Source organism: Schistocerca piceifrons, chromosome X (assembly GCF_021461385.2).
Source record: "Schistocerca piceifrons isolate TAMUIC-IGC-003096 chromosome X, iqSchPice1.1, whole genome shotgun sequence".
Lineage (NCBI taxonomy): Eukaryota > Metazoa > Arthropoda > Insecta > Orthoptera > Acrididae > Schistocerca > Schistocerca piceifrons.
The window spans coordinates 165,564,925-165,589,489 of record NC_060149.1 but is presented as its reverse complement, the minus strand read 5'-3'; positions in this window follow the sequence as shown (position 1 = coordinate 165,589,489).

The following is a 24,565-nucleotide window of genomic DNA, read 5'->3' as shown; positions in this document are numbered from 1 at the left end:
TGCCTTGCTCTTTCAGTAATTTTTGGGTTAGTTCAACCAAACAATGAGAAATGCTGAATCCATAAACTATTTCTTTTCTTGACTGTGAGTGAGGGAGCAAACGTAAAATTTTAACTTTTTACTCTTTAAATGTCACTGAACATTTGATTTCTCTATTAAGCTCAAATATTCAGTGGCAGATGACGCTGGTTGTAGGTTTTCTTCTTCTTTAGAAATAATGTTGGTATCTGAATTATTAAAGAATGATTCCACATCCATTCTAATTTTGTCTGAAATTTGATGTACCTTATTTTCAATAGCTGCGTTTCTTTTTCTGCTACGTCTAACTTAGAACAAGCAAAATCCAATATGCTAATAGCTTCCTCATTAGGAATATAAATGGCATTAACAAGGTTACACGATTCTGGTTCTGGATTCACAACAAATATTTTTGAGTAACACTTTGGGCACAGAAAATTTCCAGGAATCACATTAAGTTTCACTTGGGAAGCTGTTCCACTCTCACATAACAAGGACAAATGTTCAAGTTTTATTTCATTCAAATCTTTAGTAATAGGCTTTTTATGAACTTTAAGTGGATCACAGCACTTTCTTCCAAAAATGTGGTTCTACTTCCGAATTATTTCTTCTCATGATACTCACACACTGGTGTTACAGAAGACCTTACTCGAAATTTAAACAAAGTTTGTCTAACTTCATCGAAGCCACTGAAATTTTTCAAGTTTTTTGAAACTGAAACATAAACTGTTTTGTGACACACTTCACTTGCTATCTGTCCAACAGAGCACTGTTCATCCATGTTATTGCATTCCAGTTAATTTCTCAAAATTAATCACAAATTACACACAGAACAAAGCACATAACACATTCTACATGCTCTAAGTATGTACATCCACTCCAACAGAGGTTTCAGAACAGACTGACTACAACAATGCCACACCCAGCAATAATGTAATTCTACAATGCCACACCCAGCAATAATGTACTACTTTATTGACAATAAACCTAAGTGTAAATGGGAATATTTATGAAATAAGCATCAAATGAAAAAACTACAAAGAATGAAACTCGTCTAGAAGGGGGAAACCAGATGGCGCTATGGTTGGCTCGCTAGATGGTGTTCCCATAGGTCAAACGGATATCAACTGCGGTTTTTTAAATAGGAACCCCCATTTTTTATTACATATTCATGTAGCACGTAAAGAAATATGAATGTTTTAGTTGGACCACTTTTTTTGCTTTGTGATAGATGGCGCTGTAAAAGTCACAAATGTATAAGTATGTGTCATCACGTAACATTCCACCAGTGCAGACGGTATTTGCTTCGTGATACATTACCTGTGTTAAAATGGACCGTTTAACAATTGCAGAAAAGGTCGATATCGTGTTGGTGTATGGCTATTGTGATCAAAATACCCAACGGGCTTGTGCTATGTATGCTGCTTGGTATCCTGGACGACCTCATCCAAGTGTCCAGACCGTTCGCCAGATAGTTTCGTTATTTAAGGAAACAGGAAGTGTTCAGCCACATGTGAAACGTCAACCACGACCTGCAACAAATGATGATGCCCAAGTAGGTGTTTTGGCTGCTGTCACTGCTAATCCGCACGTCAGTAGCAGAAAAACTGCACGACAATCGGGAATCTCAAAAACGGTGGTATTGAGAATGCTACATCAACATCGATTGCACCAATATCATATTTCTATGCACCAGGAATTGCATGACAACGACTGAACGTCGTGTACAGTTCTGCCACTAGGCACAAGAGAAATTATGGGACGATGACAGATTTTTTGCAAGCATTCTATTTAGCGACAAAGCATCATTCACCAATAGCGGTACTACATGAACATGAAATAAAAATGGGGTTCCTATTTAAAAAACGCAGTTGATATACGTTTTACGTATGGCAGAGCCATATAGCGGGCCAACCATAGCACCGTCTGGTTTCCCCCCTTCAAGCTAGACAAGTTTCGTTCTTTGTAGTTTTTTCGTTTGACGCTTATTTCGTGAGATATTTGGCCCGGTAATGATCAATGGACCCATATCTTTGTTCACAGTCAGATATCTATGTTGTAATTTTTACAGTACATTGCTATCATATAGGTGTACAAACCGTACAAAAATCATTTTTATTCAGTCCCACCTGAGAGAACTAAACCCCAAACTTTACAAAAAATGAAAATTTTCAAATTTCAAAAATTCATAAAAAATTAAGGAAACATTTTTAAGTGTTCTTGCTCTATATGAGGCTAGTAGTGTACGATATCTAACTACAGGAAAAAAATACACCCACATAAATCACTCCTTGTTTGTTATTTTTGGGCCTAAAAAGTGGATTTTTTAAAATTAGGAGGTCATTTTGACTTTTGTGTAATAGACAATGTTGTAGACGACACTTTTCTGAAAACAATCATGTCAATTGCAATTCTGTAACTTAACCCACTGCAGAGATATTCAAATTTTCACTAATGTCTCCAGACTGAAAAATCGTCGCGCACCTACAAATAAAACTGGCCACCATCCAGTAAAGGTGCAAGATAAATTATTTTAAAAAACTGTTTTGAACTTCTCAAATATAGGACAATCACACATTTAAAAAATTAAGATATTTAAAAATGGTCAAGCAACCATCAATGGACCACTTCATATGCATTGACCCATTAAGCTTAATTTCTATCAATGTTATTGGACATTGATCTTAGTCTAAAAAAAGTACTCCCACAAGTTTCAGCCCCCCCCCCCAACTTAAACATTTTGCTATTATCCCAGTCAGTTTACCCTTCCCTTTCCTACTGAGATGCAGGCCATGTCTTGTGAAGTCCCACCTACCAATACCAGCAACAGGAACCAAACCTATGCCTGACAAAGTAGCTGCCCGAAGTAGCTGATCTAGCTCCATATTGACCCTCCTGACAGAGCTGTTCAATTGGAGCCAATCATAGCGCATGAAAACAAGAACCAAGCCAATTTCTATGCAATTTGTTGCAGATGCTATTTTTACCAGGTCACACTCAATATTGTAGCCCTGATCCCTATCAATATTGTTTCCCACTCCACCCATTACCACAACATGATCCTGCTTTGTAAAACCCTTGCACAATGATCCTACATCCTCTGCCACTTGGCTAAGACATTCACTGGTGATACGAAGACAGTGGAGCAGAATGGAAAGATTGCTGCCGCCAGAGTTGGATATAGTTTTATCAGTAGTTGTTGTTGTTGAGGTGAAGATTGAAATCAAAGCTCAGTTTCTGGAAGTATCTAAACAGCATAATTCCAGCATATTTCATGTGGGCAGAACATTTTTATTTGCAAATACAACCTCCATCCCCAAATATTGTAATATGATCTGTGTAAAATATCAGCTATCTACATTGTATCATTATTTTCAATGCAGTAGAACCTTAGTAAAATTAGTGAACTACTCATATACATTCATGAATTAGATCCATCAAATCCAGTTGCCAATCTGCATGCTTAATCATCATGTGAGCACAGCTATAGATATGATATGTTACTTCTGTAGAACAGATCTGGAGAAAAAGAGTTGCTACCTTCAGGACAAAATATGATAGATTTAAGAAAGTATAAATAAATTTTGGTCAGAGCATATACATACATAAGCATGGAAAATGGAAGTAAAATTTCAGTCAGTGTACACAAGGCATTTGCAGGGAATTTTACGATATTAATCAAAACACCTTTAAGTCCTTTTGTCGAATTTAACAAAGAGTAAAAGATATCACACTTGCACTGAGATGTTTGTTCTTTTAAACAATTTTACCAGGAAGTGTAATTATTTTACAGATTTTCTTAAAAAGAAAAAACTGTTCCTGTAAGAACTTATTAGAACCAGTATATCATAACTTACTGTCCCCTGTAAACTTTGTAACTTCTCAAAAACAACAATTGATGATATTGTTATAGCCAAGTGTAACAAAATAATATTACAGGACCAGTAGTCAACCCTCCCCCCCCCCTCCCAACTAATAAGATGCCATACAATTACTTACAGCAAGTGGTAATATTGACCAGGAAACAAAATTTACTAAATCGGAATCCAAGATAGCAGTTAATAGCCAAGATCTGAGTACTGTAATTTGTCAAACTTCTCAACAAAATGAAATGTTTAAAAATGCTGATGATAATAATAATATGCAATACATTTATTAATAATTTTCTCCATCTATTTGAAAACTTTTCACCCTCAAAGTAATTAAGATTAGGTGAAAGTTGAATAGAAAACATGGGTTACTCCATTGGAGACAAGGAAGTGGGACAGGATCACTGTTGTTCATATACGTAAATGATTTGGCAGACCGGTGGGCAGCAATCTACAAGTGTCTGCTGATCATGCTGTGGCGTCCAGTAAGATGTCGACGTTGAGTGATTGTAGAAAGATACAAGACAACTTAGATGAAATTTCTAGCTGGTTTGATGAATGGCAGCTAGCTCTAAATGAGGAAAAAATGTAAGTTAATGCAGATGATTAGGAAGTACAAACCCGTAATGTTCAGATACGGTATTACTAGTGTTCTGCTCGACACGGTCAAGTTGTTCAAATATCTAGGCATAATATTCATCATTTGGACTTGCAGATCCTTGTGTTTACAGTGTTTGCAGTTAATATTGTGGGATGTAAGGTACACCAGTTATGCAAAACACCATTTTTTTCCCAAGTTCCCAAACATTTTTCAGCACCACTGTGCCATCAGTGGGTTTCCATTTTATTTAATCTGTAATGTGAACAGTTTTACTAAATGATTACAAACTTATGTGGATATTTAGTTCAAACAATAATGAGTTTCTTTTGTTAATACCTTTACACTTTGATTTTTCAGGACCACTTGTGTATTATTTATTACAGGTAGCTTGTCATCTGCAATCAAACGATGTTGATGAGAAATTTGGTTGGGAGTTAACCTATCAACTAAACTTGATTTAGTTTGTCACGATATTTCATGCTTATATTTGTTTTTACTTAAGTTTTCAGGTGGCAAGCCATTTTATTCTCAGCATCATGGTGAGGTGTTGTGAAGCACACATCAATATAACACGTATTTTCACAAATAAGGTCGTAAAAGCACTTTGCACTTCACCAAAACACAGTGCAACTGTGGTTGTTGTGTGTCCCAGCCCAGTCAGTGTTCATTTGTTCACCAGTGACTTTGGAACCAAATTTGAATTTTGTTAACATTTTATCTGTGTGTGTGTGTGGGGGGGGAGACTTTATCTGTTTGTGTTGTCTCTGTTGTAAAATTTATTTTTTGTGTTAAATAGTGTGCCCTTGCAGAGTGTAGTGTATTCATTTAAATCTGTTTTCCTTCTGCTATTACCTTGTGTACACAGATGTTTTCCTCAATGGTCAGTTTGCTGTATAGGCTGTGGCTGGGTTTTAGTATTCTTAAGTCTGTTTCTATGGTAGTTGGGTGGTGATTGTGGGCTATTAGATGGTCAGCAAATGTGCTATGGGAGCTGTTGCATTTTAAAGCTCTGAGATGTGTTTTGTATTGTTCTGTGTGTGTGTGTGGGGGGGGGGGGGGCGCACTATTTTCCTTTTATTACTGTTTACATATTTTTTGATTTAACTTGTCTACCATATGGGTATCAACCATTTTCTACAGCTATTTGTTTTATTGTGTTTAGTTCTTGTGTGTAGTTCTGTTTGTTCATGGGTGTTCTGTTTTCTCTGTGGTGCATGAATCTGAAGTTAGTTTGCTAATGTGTTGGTTGGTTGGTTGAAGTGACCAAACAGCAAGGTCATCAGTGCCTTGTTTCAAATGTGGTCCATTCAAACAGTTTGACATCTCAGAAAAGTCAGAACGATAAAAGGGAAAAGGCTAAAAAACGTAAAAGTGCAGTTGTGTCGTCAATGGTAAAAACAAGATGAGGGAAGTCAGCAAGAGAGCAACCCCAAGGCTATGCTAGAGGCAGGAAATATCCCACCTATGAAGCAGTAGAGGCAAGACCACCTGCTATTTAAAAGTGTTCAACAGCTAGAATGTAGAAGTGCATAAGGGAAAAGGAGACTAACCAATTCTAAAAAGTGATAAAAACAGAATACAAGGGAAAGGAAAGAGGATCTTGGCCAGGGAGGGGAGTCGGGAATCTCCCGACACAGCTTACAGTGGGAGACACCCCAACCCTCACCACCCTGCCCCAAAAGAGTGAGATTAAAAAACCTTACAACTGAGAATAAAAATCACTTTCACGGAGGAAACTGAGGACCAGTTCGACCATCAGGGAATCATCAGCCAATATTAAAGGAAAAGGGAGGGGAAGTCTGTATTTTGTACGCAGAGCCAAAAGAAGGGGGCATTCCACCAAAATGTGGGCTACTGACTGGAAGGCTCCCGAACAACAAAGTAGGGGTGGCTTATTACGCAAAAGAAAACCATCGGTCAGCCTGGTATGGCCGATGCGGAGACGACACACGGTGGTTGAGTCCTTTCAGGAGAGCCAGAAGGAAGAACGCCACGGGACAGGTGTCACCTTAATCGCACAAAGTTTATTAGACAGGGAGTTGGCCTCCCAAGAGTTGGCCCATGATTGTGCAAAGTGGGATTTGACATGAGGCCGTAAATTCGCTGCACGAGGAGTTACAGAGAAAGCGGGTAAGTGACTGCTCCCCCAGCCAAACGATCAGCAAGCTCATTACCTAGGATACCCACATGGCCAGGGACCCAAAGGAAGCCTACGGAACAAGCAGCACGGTGAAGATCAGCGAGACGGTCATGGATGGCCGAGACCAAGGGATGGCGGGAAGAACACCGGTCAATAGCCAGAAGGCCACTCTGAGTCCGTACATAATAGAACGCAGTTGTGTTGGGATTGTTTAATAAACGTAAGGGACTGGGAAACTGCCATCAGTTCCGCAGTAAACATCCCACATGTAGACGGCAGGAGATGATTTTCCGTGCCAACAGAGGACGTGAAGGCATATCCCACATGATCAGCAGATTTAGAGCCATCAGTGTAAAAAACAACAGCATCCCGAAACTCCCACAAAATTCGGCAGAAGAAACAACAGAACACCATCGGGGGAATGGAATCTTTCGGACCTCGACAGATCCATCCGAATTCGGGGCTGAGGAACTAACCAGTAGGGGGGGGGGGGGGAGGGGGGAGGGGGTTGGGGACTGGGTAACAAGGGGGGGGGGGGACCCAGCTTCAACCAGTAGACTATCAACAGGGCTAGTAGGGAAGGCACCAGTGGCCAAACGGATACCACGATGGTGGACCGGATCCAGCAGGTGCAGTGTGAAAGGAGCAGCCAAGCCATAAACTTAACAACCATAGTCCAAGCAAGACAGCACTAAGGCCCGATAAAGGCAGAGAAGAATAGAGTGATCCACACCCCAAGAGGTGTGGGCAAGGAAGCGAAGGACATTGAGTTTACGGAAACATCCTACCTTCAGAAGTCTGATATGAGGCAGTCAAGTGAGCTTGTTGTCAATAAGAAGACACAGGAAACAAAACTGTGGGACCACAGGTAATCGTTGTGCATCGAGATAGAGCTCCGGATCGGGGCAGATCGTAGTACGGTGACAGAAGTGGACCACCCGCGATTTTAAAGGAGAGAATTGAAACCCATATGAGAGGGTCCATGCAGAGGCACACAAAACCTGAACGAATAGGAACTGGTGGATAAATACTGGGAGTGGGCCCCGAAGGCCCACTGATAAAGTGTAAGTAAGATGCGACATCGCCAAGCCGTATCATAGGCCTTGTGAAGGTCGAAAAATACCGCAACCAAATGGCGGCGCTGGGAAAAAGCCTGCCGAACTGCAGATTCCAAGCAAAGTAAATGATCAATCGCAGACCTTCCATCTCTGAAGCCACACTGGTAAGGGGACAATAGATCCCGAGATTCGAGGACGCAATTGAGCTGACGGGCTACCATCCGTTCAAGTAACTTGCAAACAACATTTGTCAGACTAATTGGCCGATAGCTTTCGACAAACAGGGGATTCTTACCAGGCTTAAGGACAGGAACCGCGATGCTATCCCTCCACTGAGAAGGGAAGTCACCCTGGAGCCAAATACTGTTAAACACCCAGAGAAGATGTTGCCGTTGTGGAGCAGTGAGATGTTGGAGCAGTTGGTTATGAATGGAGTCTGGGCCAGGGGCCATATCATGAGAAGAAGAAAGTGCTGAAAGAAGTTCCCATTCAGTAAAAGGTTCGTTTTAAGATTCTGAGTGACAAGGGGTAAAACATAAGGTGGAAGCTTTGGCTTGCCGTTTCTGGTGAAGAAAAGCAGCCGGATAGGAGGTTGATGCTGATGCTGTTGCAAAATGGGTCGCAAGATGTTCCGCGAGAATCAATGGATCCGTGCAAACGCCATCCGGGAGATGAAGGCCTGGGAGGGTGGACTGCCGATGGCAACCTTGGAGAGAGCGAAGTGTACCCCATACCCGTGACATAGGGACAGTAGAACCGAGGGAAGAAACAAAGCATTCTAAACACATCCGTTTGCTCTGTTTGATTAAGTAATGGGCTTTAGTGCAAAGGCATTTAAAGGTAAGAAGACTGGCAGCGGATGGGTGCCTCTTAAGGTGTTGCAAAGCTCGACGGCAATCACAGATGGCAAAGGCAATGGCCGTACTCCACCATGGGACTTGCTGGTGGCGAAATGGTCCAGATGAGCACAGTACAGCAAGGCTAGCAGCGCTAACATCGCGTCAGACACATCACGTAGGACGTCATCAATACAACCCGACAAAGAGGGAGAAAACATGACCTGTGCAGTGTATGAGGCCAATTGGCGCGTTGGAAAGACCAACAAGGTAACCTGGCCATCAGGGAGCAGGAAGGGTGCAAGAGAATCAACGGGAAATGGTCACTATCACAAAGGTCGTCATGTGGCAACCACTGTAATTGAAAGGAGGAGGGAGGGAGAAGAAAGAGACAGATCAATGGCAGAAAAGGTACCATGACCAGCACTGAAATGAGTACGGGAGCCATCATTAAGAAGGCACAAGTCGTGGTCTGCAAGAAAGTGGTCTGTGAGAGAACCCCGACTAGATGGAAATGCACTGCCCCACAAGGGATGATGAGCATTAAAATCCCCGAGAAGGAGGAAGGGAGGAGGAAGTTGCTGAAGAAGGGCAGTTAAGGCAGCAGGCGTAAGAGTCCTGTCAGGAGGGAGATACAGATTGCAAACTGTGACCTCAGAGTCCAGGTGGACTGTAACAGCAACCGCTTCCCATGTAGTTTGGAGAGAAATCCACATGCTAGCAACGTCTGTACGGACCAACGTACAAACGCCACTAGAGGCCCGCAGGGGGCCGACCAGATTTCGACAGAAAACACGGAACCCACAGAGGGTCAGTGAGTGATCATCTCTAAAATGAGATTCCTGTAGAACCACACAAGATGCAGAGTAAGATGAAGCAAGGGATTTCAACTCCAGAAGGTGACTGTAATATCCATTACAATTCCATTGGATAACCACAGAACGATGATTCAAATGGGGGTTGAACATGCTAAAGCCAGTCATGCCGCCAGGTCACCACCTGTCACCGACAAGGAGGGGGATGACCTCCATGAACAACAGGTCAGAATCAGGTTGCGAAGCCGGGGATGGGACCTCTGGTGACACCAGAGGCTCCTTGTCCCGGCACTTATGTTTCTTCTTCACTTCTGTTTGAGATCGAGGAGGGCTGTGTGGCATAAAGCAGCCAGCTGCAGCAAGAGATCAGGCAACCTGGGGGCCTACAGACCGTGGTTCTCACGTGGCAGCAGATCTTTGGCCTGGAAGGGGTATCCTGGGTGGGGCACCCCTGACCAGCAGACACTGAAGAAGTGGGACACTTCTCTGGTTCGGGAGGGGGAGCGGTACCCGGAGGAGAGGGTGTGGGAGCTGCAGGGGAGGGGGGAGGGGAGGAGAGGGATTCGGGACTGGGGTAAGGAGGGGGTGAAGATGTAACTAAAGCGTAACCAGACGTCATGGGCACAGGGTGAAGACGTTCAGACTTCTTACGAGCCTCAGTGTAGGCTAAACAATCAAGTGACTTGTACTCCTGTACATTATTTTCCTTCTCATATACTGAGCAATCTGGTGAAAGTGGAGAATGATTGCCATGACAAGTAACAAACACAGGAGGGGCAACACAAGAACTCCCCTCACGGAGTGGACGTCCGCAGTCACCACAGAGAGGGGCCTGCGAACAGCGGGAAGACCTGTGTCCAAAACACAAGCACTTAAAACACCTCATAGGAGGTGGGATGTACGGCTTCATGTCACATTGATAAACCATGATCTTTACTTTCTCAGGGAGGGTATACCCTTCAAAGGCCAGGATAAAGGCACCAGTATCAATGTGATTGTCCTCCCAACCCTTCTGACGATACCAAACAAAGTGAACACCACGCCGTCCGAGATTGTCCTGAAGTTCCTCATCAGTTTGAAGGATGAGGTCCCTGGGAAAAATCACACCTTGAACCATATTTAGAGACTGGTGGGGGGGGGGGGGGGGGGTAATGGACATAGGAATTGTGCCAAGATGGTTACAGGCACAAAGGGCTGCAGATTAGGCAGCTGAAGCAGTTTTGATCAACAACAAACCCGGCCGCATCTTGCACAGAGAGTCCACTTCGCCAAACTTGTCTTCAATGTGTTCCACAAAAAATAAAGGTTTGGTATTGGTGAGGGAATCCACATCAGTCATGGTGCAAACCAAATAGCGGGGGAAAGGTTTCGCCACTAGCTGACGGGCCTGACCCTCCTCCCAGGTGGTAGCCGTGGAAGGGAAGGCCGAAGAGGCAGGAGATGCAGCACTAAAAGAATCAGTTCCATGGGGAGAGACAGCCGTAGAAGAACGGCCACAGTTCTGGACCCGTATGCGTTTCATTTGCATAGGGTCCGCCCTGATACCATCCACTCTGATGAGGGGCTCTCCCACGTGCGCCACCCAGCCACAGCAAGAGCTGTCTGGCACGGTGACCATTGCCGGGGGTTCCAATGCTCCAGGATGACAAGCACCCACTCCTAGGCTTACATGAGGTGGTCACAGCTCAGGTATCAGAAGTGTGATCCCTGTGTGTTCAGTGGGCTCAACCAAAAGGGTACATAGTGACCCCACCACATGGGCTGACTACCGTGCTGGCTATGCATCGGATAACGACATGAAAGAAAAGGTGGAATCAAGTAGGAGGGCACACGTTGGAGACACTAGGTAAGGTGCTCTTCCCCAAATGGCTCACACTACGGAATAGAAATTTAGTAACTGAGGTCAAACACCAGAGGGGGACCAGGGAATGCCAAAAGTATGAGGTGATTACGCAACAAAACCAAATTGCAGAACCAACATAACCTGGAGGATAAGGGGCCAACATAAACAAGGGCACCAAGAGAGGGAGAGGAAAGGGCGAAGGGCAAGGAGCAAGGAGAGGAAGGGCAAGGAAATGCAGCCCTGGAAAGAAGGAAGGCTGCAATAGCTCAGGGCCCCATGCTCGCCACACACGTTCTCACGAAAGAACCGTGAGCCTCCGGGGGGATGTGTCAATGGGTGGTTCGATAGGTTGTGAATGGTGGTGCTTGTGGTTTCCTGAATATTGTGAAGTTGTGTGTGTCATTTGGTTTGTGTGTTGTGAGATCTAGAAAATGTAGTGTGTTAGTTTCTGTTTCTAATGTGATGTTAATTTTTGGGTGTAAGTTGTTTATTTCATTGTGTAGCTGTTCTATGTGGTTCATCAACCAGGCACATTATGTCATTGATGTAACAGTACAGTATATAATTTTGTAGTTTTTTTGTTTTATTGTTTGTCTGAAGATCATGTTCTCCAGGTTGTTCATAAATATGTTAGCTAGGAGGCCACCAATTGGTGATCCCATTGGTAGTCCATGTTGAGAATAAAATTCTCTGTTGAACACAAAATAATTTTGTGATGTTATGGTCTTGAATATGATTGTTATTTCATTGATGTGTGTGTCTGGTGTGTTTCCTTGTTGTTTTAATCTTTGTGTGATGATGTTTATTGTTTCATTTATTGGATGACAAGTGTACATTGATGTGATGTCAAATGATATGATTGTTGCTTTGTCTGGTATGTGTATGTTCTTGATTCTTTTGATTAATTTCTTTGATTTTTCCAGGTTCCTAGTGTGTGTGTGTGTGTGTGTGTGTGTGTGTGTGTGTGTGTGTGTGTGTGTGTGTGTATTTTTGATGTTTTTCAGTGTCTATTTAATGTTTTTCTGGTACCTTGCTGTTGGGTCACTGGTCAGTTTTGTGATGTTGTTGTGTTCTTTTTCATACATAATTACAGTAATTTTCCCTTTGTCTGCTCTTGTTACTACAGCATTGTTCTGTTTTAATTTTTGTTTTAGATTGTTGGCTGTGATTTCATCTGACGTTCTATGATTACAAATAATTATGGATTTGTGTGTTCTGATTATCTGTGTTATTTCTGCAGTTGCTAATTCTCTTGTCAAGTTTGCATTCAAATTTGGTGTGCTCAGTCTTTCTTGTTCCTTTATAATGTGTTCCGATTCTGTTATGAGGTTTTCTATTGTTGTGTGTGATATGTTTGTGTAAATGTTGTGTTTTGGTCATTTTTCTAGTAGACTCTTCTCTTGTTCGGTAAGATTTATGTCAGTTAGGTTAATGATTATGTCATGAAATTTATATTGCTCATTGTGGTTGCTTTCAGTGGGTATGTTTGTGCTTTTAATTATTCTGTTGAGTTTTCTGTTTTGTTTCTCCTGTTTTTCTTGCATTACTTTCTGTGTGTATGCTTTTTCTCTCTCCATTATTTCCTCAAAGTGAACTGGTATTGTAAGTTTGTTGGTCAATTCTAAACGTGTCTGGTAACGTTCAGTGTTAGGTGATTGATTTTTAGCACATAATTCTCTACTTTCTTGCTTTAGCCACATTATGTCCACTTTCTTTTGTGCAGATGACATGCTATTCACAGAGTTTTAGATATAGTCTGGAATTACATTATGAGCTAGGCAGTTTTTATTAAACTGTATATTGAGGGTTGTCTTCTGAAGCTTCATTAAGATGTGCCTGTATTTGTTGTAGAGCTTGCTGGGGAACGCCTGGCTGGGCAACGAGATCATTTGGATTTGCAGCTCCTTGTGTTTACTGTGTTTGCAGTTAAAATTGTAGGACGTAAGGTCTGTCAGTTACGCAAGACGAATATAGGTGCAAAATATTGTGACAAACTAAATTACGTTTGGATAACAGGTTAACTCCCAACAAAATTTCTCATCAACATTGTTTGGTTGCAGATGACAAGCTACCTGTAATAAATAATACACGAGTGGCCCTGAAAAATCATGCACACCAAGTGAAAAGGTATTAACAAAAAGAAACTAATTATTGTTTGAACTAAATATCCACATAATTTTGTAATCATTTAGTAAAAATGTTCATATTACAGATTAAATAAAACGGAAACCCACTGATTATGGCACAGTGGTGCTGAAACATATTTGAGAACTCTGAAAAAACTGTTTTTTTCATAACTGGTGGACCTTACATCCTACAATCTGGGCATAACATTGCAAAGTGATAGGAAATAGGACGAGCATGTGAGAACTGTGGTAGGGAAGGTGAATGGTCAACTTTGGTTTATTGGAAGAATTTGAGGAAAAAGTGGTTAATCTGTAAAAGAGACTGCATAGCAGACACTGGTGCAACCTATTCTTGAGTACTGCTTGAGTGTTTTGGGATCTGTATCAGGTCGGATTGAAGGAAGACATTGAAGCATTTAGAGGTGGGCTACTAGATTTGTTACAGTATGTTTGAACAACACATAAGTGTTATGGAGATGAACTCAAATGGGAATCCCTGGAGGGAAGGCAACATTTTCAAGAAACACTATTAAGAAAATTTAGAGAATCAACGTTTGAAGCTGACTGCCAAATGATTCTACTACCGCCAACATACATTGCGCATAAGGACCATGAAGATAAGATATTAGGGCTTATATGGAGCCATATAGACATTCGTTTTTCACTCGCTCTATTTGTGAGTGGAACAGGAAAGGAAATACTACACCGTACAGTGGCTTGCGTAGTGTCTATATACATGTAGATGTAGAAGTAAATATTTCTTGCAGGACAGAAGGAAACTGCATCTACCCATCTGAATTAGGTCTGATGATATTGTAGCTTATCACAAAGCACACTGGAGAAAACTGAAGACAGTAATCCAGGCATTGAAACAAATGCACTGTAGGAAGTAAATGCTAAACGATGCTCGAGACCAAATCACACTATACCCTGTGGCAAACCAATGGAAGGGTTCGGCTTTGGTGGATAGACAGGATGGGTGATATACAATACGTACAAAGGTAAAGAAGGAACAATAAGATTTGAAGAATAAGAACAAAATGCTCAGTCTAAAAAGGTTGTAACGTAAGGATGCAGACTTCGCCCCCATCGCTCAATCTGTACATTACAAGAGTGGGATTAAAATTTGGGGTAAAACATTATCAATGACAATATTTGATGGTGACATTGCCATTCTCAGTGAAAGTAGGAGAGAATTACACTATTTGTTGAATGGAATGAACAGCCTAATCAGTACAAAATATGGGATGAGAGTAAACCAGAAAAAGGAAAGTAATGAGAAGTAGCAGAAATAAGAACACTGAGAAACTCATCAAAACTGGTGATCACGAAGTAGACGATGTTAAGGACTTTTGCTAACTTGAAAGCAAAATAACCTAGAATGGACAAAGCAAGGAGGACATAAAAAGTAGACTGCTACAGACAAAGAGGGAATTCCTGGACAAGTTAAGTTTACTGGCATCAAACATACACTTTAATTTGAGGAAGGAATTTCTGATTATATATGTTTCAAGAACAGTGTTGTATGGTAGTAAATGTCAGACAGTGGGAAAATTGGAACAGAAAAGAATATGAATGTTTGAGATGTGGTGCCACAGAAGAATGTTGAAAATAGGGTTGACTGATAAGGTAAGGAATTAAGAGATTCACCGCAGAATTGGGGAAGAAAGGAAAATATGGGAAACACTGACAAGAAGAAGGGACAGTGTGGTTGGACATGTGTCAAGGCATCAGGGAACAACCTCCACAGTACTACAGGAAACTGTAGAGGGTAAAACCTGAGGGGAAGACAAATATTAAAATACATACAGTAAATAATAGAGGACCTAAGGAACAAGAGCTACTCTGAAATGAAGAGGCTGGTGCAGGAGAGCAATTCATACCATGCCTCATTAAAACAGTCACAAGACTAATTTGAAGGGAGGGCAGGGACGAAGGGAGGGGGGGGGGGGGGGGGAGAGGAGTATAAGGGACCTACAGTTTAACTCTGATGCAAAACCATGATGCAAATTAGCATATTTCACATTAACAAAACAATGCCACAAGTGAAAGAAGCAATTAAAGTTTGCTCTCCAGAAGGTGTCAGATCGGCTTTCTTTGGCTACTTTCAGTCCCTTGTAGTTTATAGACTAGTATGTTTGAATAAAACTAACAGTCAAATGAAATTTTTACTTTATAGAAAAGGGCTATTCAAATCTTGACAATGCGCTCCAAGGATGCACTGCAAACACCTATTTGAAGTTTTGTCTGCTCACAGTATTCTCACTACACATATACACATGCTTGTAGTTGACCAGAGCCAAACTTTGACATGTACAAACTAACAGTGATTACTGCAATTACAACACACTTAACTGTTGCTCCCTCCACATAGAGTGAGCAAGAACAACACCGACGAGATGCCAACAACTTGCACTCCAAGGCCATGTGATCTACACTGATCTCTTACTTTACAATGTACTGAAGCTGATAAGGGAACAGCATTTAGAGCAGAGTTAAAAACGTTGTTTGAGAAATGTTTATCATCTAGGGATCATCTCATAATGATAAAGGATTTGACATCATTAACACAATAAAAACAAATCGCTTTAATATACACATACACAATATTTACATATGTCCTTGCATGGATGGGAGAGGAGGTGAATATGTTAGCATAAAGAAATACTATGCCCTCATTTATTGTTGAGTATTTTGCATTTCTGTCAGCAGGTGTGCTATATTTGCTGTTTGGAGCTTTGCAATGGAATGTTTCTGCTATTGCTGTTGTTCCCCCCCCCCCCCCCTCCCCCCATATGTAGGTAACAACCCACCTCGGCAAAAGGGATGAGTTACAAGAATAGTTGAGAAGCGAGTAGTGTTGGTAGGTATTAGCGTGTGTGTTTTTCAGAAGTGTAATATAATGAAGCTTTCATCTTCTGGTAATGTTATAGTTTCTATTTCTTGTGTATGATGTAAACTCCTTGTGGACTTTGATGGCTGCTTCCTTATCATATAGCAAATGAGGTGGCACATTGTTAAGGCACTGGACTAACTAGGGAGGACCAAGGTTTGAACTCCTTGTCTGGTTATCCTAACTAGGATTTTCCTTGGTTTCCCCAAGTTGCTAAGCTGAATGCTCCGATAGTTCCACAATTAGCTAGGAACTGTATTTTTAGTCTCAACTATGAACTTAGCCGACCCATAAGCAGATCACACTAAAAACTGGAAATTAACAGAAACTACTGAACTGTACGGAAATATGGCTTACATGAAAACTAATGCGAAAAGGGATTGCAGTGATAAACCATTGCCACTCACACAAAAAGACACCATTATCCAAATAGCTTGGCATTTGTGTTGTATATTTCGATTGTGAAAAGCAAAAACCACCTACAACTAACAATGCTACAGGGATTAGACATTTTGAAAACTGATACATAGGGGGAAAAAAGGCACAATGGCAATACTCAGCTAACAACAAGATTTTGCTTCAAATCTTACTTCATAATATTTTCCAATAAATGTTCACACATTTATCAGCAATAGGAAGGACAGCATGCATAATGATTTCATGTTTGCTGCCCTCCTTCACTTTCACGTGTGTCATGCAACTCCAAGTTTTCAACACTAAGGACAGTAAATTAGAGACCAACAGTTAGAATCCAATACTCAAAGAAATTACACCTATATACCTACACTAAACACATTAGCAATGTTCCAAAATATAAAATTTAGTTACCATAAGATATTTATTAAAATAAAATATAGTTGCAAATGCGAACATATTCTAAATGTTGCTCTCCGTATTCTAGTGAGTTGTGAAAATTTGTACGTGATATGCCAGAAGGCGAGGAAAAAATGGGGGGGGGGGGGGGGGGGGGGGGGGGGAGCGATTCTACGCGACTTTACTCAAGTAAAATATTAAGTAACGTGGTATTTCTCTTATCAGCAAGTAAGATTTATTATTCCTTGGAATGAAGCAATTGAAATTCACAGATACATTAACCCCGACAATCTTACTATCGGAAAAAAACCATGTACACTGAGTCATTTTCTAGAACATCTCTCCCCCTCGCCCCCCCCCCCCCCCTCTGACGACGATAGGGAGCTTTAAAGCACATCTCAACCGTAACTTGGTAAACTGCTGCGGTTGATGAAACATCCTTACACGGGCGAAATAATTAGCGCCAAACTTCCTTACACTTCTGAGAAAGAAAATTTTCCCATTGCTTTGTTGATACATACACTTACTGTATACTATTGCAGTCCATATTATTAGTTCATTCATAAGGCTTCTACGATAAATTACTTTCAAAGTTCAAAATCAATTACTTTATCTGACAGAATGCATACAGTTAGGTGTAATAGCAGTCATTAATTACAAGTTGGTGACTGTAACTATGTGAAATAAGAACAATTCGTATGTTTCTATATAACGCATATTGGAAAGACACGTGTGTGGTATAATATTAATAGCCGAAGAAATAATGTGCACTATCAGCATTTGTTTGAACCGAATTAGCAGAAAAAACACGACTATAACATCATGAATACTGCGTTTCGGTCGATTGGAACAAATCTGATGTCTATGCATGCGAAACGTAGCAGAGTAACAAATTTAATTCGTACTTACCCACAACAGAGACAACGACCTACAAATGCGAGGCCCTATCACACGAAACAATGGATCGCACGTAAATGTTGACTGCTCTTATTTACCACACCGCCACACTTGTTTCAAATGGGGAGGTTTATCCCGGGTGTGTTTGACCAATCCCGCGCCGGGACTACAAAGATTCTGCATATCACATGTGGAAATTCAACAATAATCAAATGGTTCCGAGACGGAAATAGTGTGTTGCCAATGCCACTGAAAATTCTATATGTAGTGCCCTATATATCACTTAGTCTTATGTTCGAACAACACAAAAGTAAACAAATGCTATAGTAGAGTTTCGGTCTCGGACTTATGCTATGACTGCTTATTTCATTCTGTTCCTTCATTCATTATGAAAATTTGCAAGTTTCAGACATGTCACTTGTCAACAGACCTCACATACGCTACACGCTACACTAAATAAAGTTTGAGTTTGTGCACAAGAGACCTTGCCCTAGTGGTAGTCGCTGTTTCTCTCCTTCCTTGTTGCTAGTTTCTTTTATCTACCTCTGCAAACCACTGTGAAGTACATGGCAGAGGGCACTTAGTAGGGTAACACATCATGTATTTTTTTATTATTGTTATTGATCCATGGATTTTTGCCCGTTAGAATTACGTACTCAACATGGAAAGAATTAGTGCTTAAATGCCACTATGCGTGCTGTAATCTGTCCAATATCTTTTTCACAAGCCCTACGGGAGAGACATGTAGGGTAATTAAGAATATCTCTGGACTTTTCACTGCTTCCTGAAACTCTGGAAGTATGCTTTTGCGGGATAATTATCACTTTTCCTCAAGAATCTGATGATTCCAATTTTTCAACATTTTCGTGACACTGTCCCATGTGGCAAAGAAAACTATGATCATTTGTGTTACCCTACTTTATATTCGTCCATTATCTCCTGTTAATCCAAGTTAATGTAGGTACCACACACATGAACAATAATCTAATATAGACGCACAGGTTACCGTATTTGTAAGCAATCTTCTTTATAGACTCATTGCGTTTTCCCATTATCCTCTCAATGAATCAAAGTCTGTCACGTGCTTTACTATGATTGAACCTATTCAATTTCATGTGCAAAAAAATTTTTATACCCAGGTATTTATATGAGCTGACTGATTCTGACTGTGAGTACGATACTGATGTAGTCAAAGAATATTACTTTCCTGAGTTTTGTGAAGTGTACAGTTTTAGATTTCGGAACATTTAAAACAAGTTTCCAGTTGTTGCACCACTTCTAAATCTTATCAAGTTCTGACTGGATATTTCTACATCTTGTTTTTTCAGATTATTCTTCACTGTTGACAACCGCATCAACTGCTAAAAGTTGATACTATTAATAATATTGTCTGCCACGTTCCACTACTTCTGTCGATGTCTCTAGCCAAGATAACATGCTCCATGTTCCCTATCAAAAAATCCTTCATCGATCCAAAAATTTTGTTGCTACCCCATAAAATCGTACTTTTATTTGCGGGAGTGGTGTAATTGACTAATCAATATGCAGTTTTTCTTTAACTTTCCAGTGCTCTTTGAGCTTTCTGTTCTTGTTAGCTTGCTAATGTGTTCACAGAGTGATTTTTGGCTGTAGGTAACGCAGGGTCGCGCATGATAAGTCACCCAATTGACTTTTGATCCTACAAGTATACTATAGAGGCAATAGCTTTCAAATTGTGCGCTCAATTTCGTGCAGTTCATGGAAATTACGCCAGATGTCGTTGCGAGTTCATTGTTTCCACTGTGAGACCGTAATCTCAGTTTGCCGCGATGGCGGACAAAGGAAGGTTGACCATCGCACAAAAGACAAAGATTGTGTTTCTGTTCACGGCGACGGACAGCGTTACATTGGCACAGAGAAGGTTTCATACTCATTTCGGCACACAGTGGACTCCCAGCCCACAGACAATACGCAGATTACATAAAAATTTGAAGGTACTGGATCTAATTTGGAGTGTCAGCGACCACATGCACATAGTGTACGTTCGCCGCAAAATGTTGAACCAGTTCAAGTGGCTCTGACGTGTAGTCCGAGTAAATCAACAAGAAGAGCCAGTGCCGAGTTCGGAATTTCACGCCGATCTGTACAATGAATTATTCAATCTGACCTTCACTTATATCCATACAAGCTTTTTGCGAGAGATAAGGAGCGGCGACTGCAGTTTGCAAGTTGGTCAATTGAGCAAGACCAAGAGGCAATGCTGCATAACACACAGTTTTCTCATGAAGCTTATTTTTACATGAACAGTGTTGTGAACAAACAGAATGTTCGATTCTGGGCATGTGAACCTCTGCGAATGATACACATGAAGACACCTACAGTGAGAAAGTCTGCGTGTGGGTCGCAATGTCAAGCCGTGGAATAATTGGGCTGTTCTTCTTCGATGCTACAGTAGCTGGTGATCACTATTTACACATGCTGTAAAACCAGTTCTTTTCTCAACTCATGGCCTCATGTCTTCCATTGCAGACAGAATGGTTCATGCAGGATGGAGCATGCCCCCATATTGCCAAAGTTGTGCTTGATTTTCTACAAGAAAGACTTGGGCTCAGGGTACTGTCAAACAGATTTCCAGAACGTTATGCAGACAGTAACTCATGTGACATTTTCCTTGGGAGGGTTCCTTAAAGAGAAGGTGTACCAGAAAAAAACCGAAAATGCAGTGCAACTGAGGGCCATCATTGTGGAGCTATGCTGCACCATTCCAGAAGATTTGTGACAGAGAGTCATGACAAATGCACGTGTGCCACTTGAAGAAGTTGTAAACCAAAACAGCAGTCATGTTGAACATGTGATTCATTAGGTTGTACTTCCAAACTGTATTCTTTACTTCTACATCAATAAATTATAAATCTTGTCAAAAACAAATATGTCATTCATGAAACAAATCAGGTGACTTATCATGTGCCACCCTGTATTATCATAACTACAATTTCTTTATGTGTTTTATATGTAGACTGCAGTGTTCCTACATGATTGGTGACCCCAAAGAAGAAATTGTGTTAATGTGGACAGGTTATTTGCATGGATACTTTCTATTATGGCCGACATGAATAACCTACTGCATGCCATCGACAGTGCCATCCATGACATTAAAGACGATATTGAGCTTCTGCGAAGCCCATCTCCTGTATCTCAACCACCGGATTCCACACCAAACGCTGGACTGACTTGGAACAACCCGCCAACATCTGTACCAGTTATGACATCAGCAGCTACAGTAATGCAACTGCAGAACAATGTTTCACATAGTCATGCTGCAGTGTTAAGTGACATTAAACTCAATGTGAACATGCTACCAGTTACAGTCCCTACACCTACGTCAGTACCCCATATGAGCACGACAGTCATTCCACCCATTTGCTCCCACAGACATCCTGCACCATGTTTACAATTGCAGGCTCCACTGTTTGTTCCTGACCAATCACATATATGGTTTACAATAATGGAAAACACAACAACAAATCTGCAAAGATATCAAACAGTTCATTTTAGTGATCAGTAACCTCAGTCAACAAATAACTTTTTTGACATCAGATGTTATCTTGTGCTCCCATTCCAGCATGCCTACAACACTCTCCTAATGGTGCTGACTGCACATTACACAAAACTAATGGATTAGATGCTCATGCATATCCCTTACCGTGAGAGGTGTGATGAATACACCATATGGATTCTCGATACATCTGCACAGAATGATTCACGCCAGAATCATCTTGGGCAATTTGCTACTACACATCTGGCAACAACAATTCCTACCAAAATGGTGGCTAACCTTAATTGCTCATGAAGGGTGGCCATTATGTAAGTTTCTCCAAGATGCTGACAGAGCGCAAACTACGCTTGAATTGTGTACCATGGTGGCTGCCACAACAATCATCGTTCCTATCGAAGACAGCTAATCCATGCCGAACCCGTCCAATGAATCAATGCTTCATTGCGATGCTGCATCGAGCTTATCTGAGGATCTACCTTCAAACTCTTTGCACCACTGTGGAGAAGTTGGCTAAGAAATTTTAGATACATTGCTGCTATGAACGGTATCTGCAGGTAGAATGTGTTCACACCATACCCTTGCACCTGAGTCTCATAGTTATGAGCTACCTCAGGTAGACATTAGCTAGTTTCACAGACATTTTGGTTATAAGGCTATGAAGTACTTCAAACCATGCTCATACCGGAACACCAAATATTATCTGGTTTAGGCGCAACAGATCGTGACATCCATCCACAGCGTCTACCACAGATGACCACTTTGTGATCTACAATACACAAGCCATGTAAGACTACTCATTGCGTTGCCAGCTGCAGTACGATACTGATGTTGTCACTTCCAGCATGACTACACTCTAACTGCATCACAGAGACTATTCGTCACTGACTATTCTTCAGGTTTAGTGTTTTTAATCAACACAGGATTAAACATCAGCACACTGCCGACCATGTACTCTCCTGACGCCAAGCAAGCTGTAAGGTCCGTTTAATGGCAGTCAATGGATCCATCATATGCACATATGGTCCCAAGACTTGGGTGTCTAACATCAGACTCACCAATCACTGCAATTGGACATTTGTGTTAAGTGACATTGCTCAACCAATTTTGGCCACAGATTTCCTCACACAAGCTGCTTTGACTGTGAATTTATAGAATGCTTGCCTGATACATTCTATTGATAGTCACACTATTCCCAGTGTAAAAGGTTGTTCGACAACACACACTGCTGACAGGGTAGACAACTTAAATACTTCTGTACTGGACAACGAAAGGGGCCAGTGGGTATCCAAGATCCATCACATTGAAAATGATTATGCAACAACCAAGCATGAAACTATCAGTCTACATACAGAAAACAGAGTGTTAGACGACACTCTGAAGATCACAGAATGCAAAATACAAGCAGCCCACAAAACACTGGAGACGCTCAAGACATCTTCATAGCGCGACCTTGTCTCAGAAACAGAAAAGGCCATAAAGCCACAGGGCGTGGTCACACACACAATGATGCACCATATTCATACCACCCCCAGTCTGCCTGTTTCATTATGTGACCATCAAATCGCGCCAGAGCGACTACATGAGAATGTTATTTCGACTATATGCTTCAGAACAGAGTCACACGTTATTCAAACAATCGTTGGTCCTTACCACTCCATGTAGTATGCAAAAAGGATGCTTAAAGGTGTCCTTGCGGCAATTATCATGTAGTGAATGCCTGAACAATCCTGGATAGTGACCCAGTACTAAACATCCAGTATTTACCCAGTGATCTGGCAGGTGTGACCAGTTTTAGTGTGTTAGATTTTCCGTGTAGGGTTGCTGGTCCCCCATCGGGTACCTAGCCAAACGGTGGATAGGAGGGCGTTCTCCGGATATGGAGGATACCAGGGAAATAAAATACCTGGGGCAGACCAAAACCAGCAGGTGTGAGAGCCAACGGCTTGGAAGAAAGGCAGAGGAGCACCCAACCATCAACTGCTGCCTTGCAGTCACTAGAGGGATCTACAAAGGCTAAGGATGTTCCCCTGAAAATGGAACCAGCTATCTGGCGAGCTGTAAGGAGCAACCCCTCAAATGGGTGGGCAGAAGATTAAGAATCTTCCCCTGTAAAAATCACTTGTTGCGAATGCTAACAAAGGAATAAGCCAGACAGATATTTTGATGACGACCCCAGCCAACAGAAAAGGGATAAGAGATATGTACACAGGAACATGGAATGTATGGAGCCTATACCAAGCTGGAGCCCTACGGCAGCTGCTAACGCAAGTAAACAACTACGGTATAAAACTACTGGCTCTCCATGAAATTAGGTGGATGGGAAGTGACATAATGGACTCAGAAAATTTCACTATCATCTATAGTGGCAGAACGACGAATAACTTTGGTACAGGTTTTTTGGTCGCTGAAGTACTGAAATATTTACCGACGCCATCTCCCAGGAACCACCACAATATGAACACCTCTCACAAATCCACTGGATGCACTGGCAGGCCATAACACAACAGGCAAGAGTCCTCTCTGGTGGGCACTGTAGATGGAAACTTTTTCCAAGGACTTACAAGAATGCCTCGCCGATGCTGTTGTGCTCACGCACCCTGTGCCAGAGCACACTTTGCTTTGTTTGTTGATGCCAGCGAACACTCTCTAGACACAGCACTACACCAAAAAGTAAATGGACAGTGACAAACTCTGAGTTTCCTTTCTCAAAAACTTCAATACAACCAAACACATTGGAGCGCTTATGACAGGAAGCTTTTTGTGATCTACTTGAGATTTCTGCATTTCTGTCTCCTTGTCGAGGCCCTACCTGTTTCCATTTACACTGACCACAAACTCATCATGTCAACATTCCAAAAGATCAGTGGCAAGTGCTCTCCATGCAAATTTAGACACATCAAATACATCTGATAATTTGCAATGGACGCCCATCACATGTATAGCACTGATAACATTGTAGCTCACTACTTTTCTCGTATCAGCGGTCTAATGCCTGTTTTGAACAACAGTGACCTCGCCACTGTTCAGTCTCTGGATCAACAACTTCAAATGTTATTGACTTCCCCCTCCATCGGCTTATGCCTCCAACTGTTGAATGCACCTGGTGGCACAGCAAGAATAT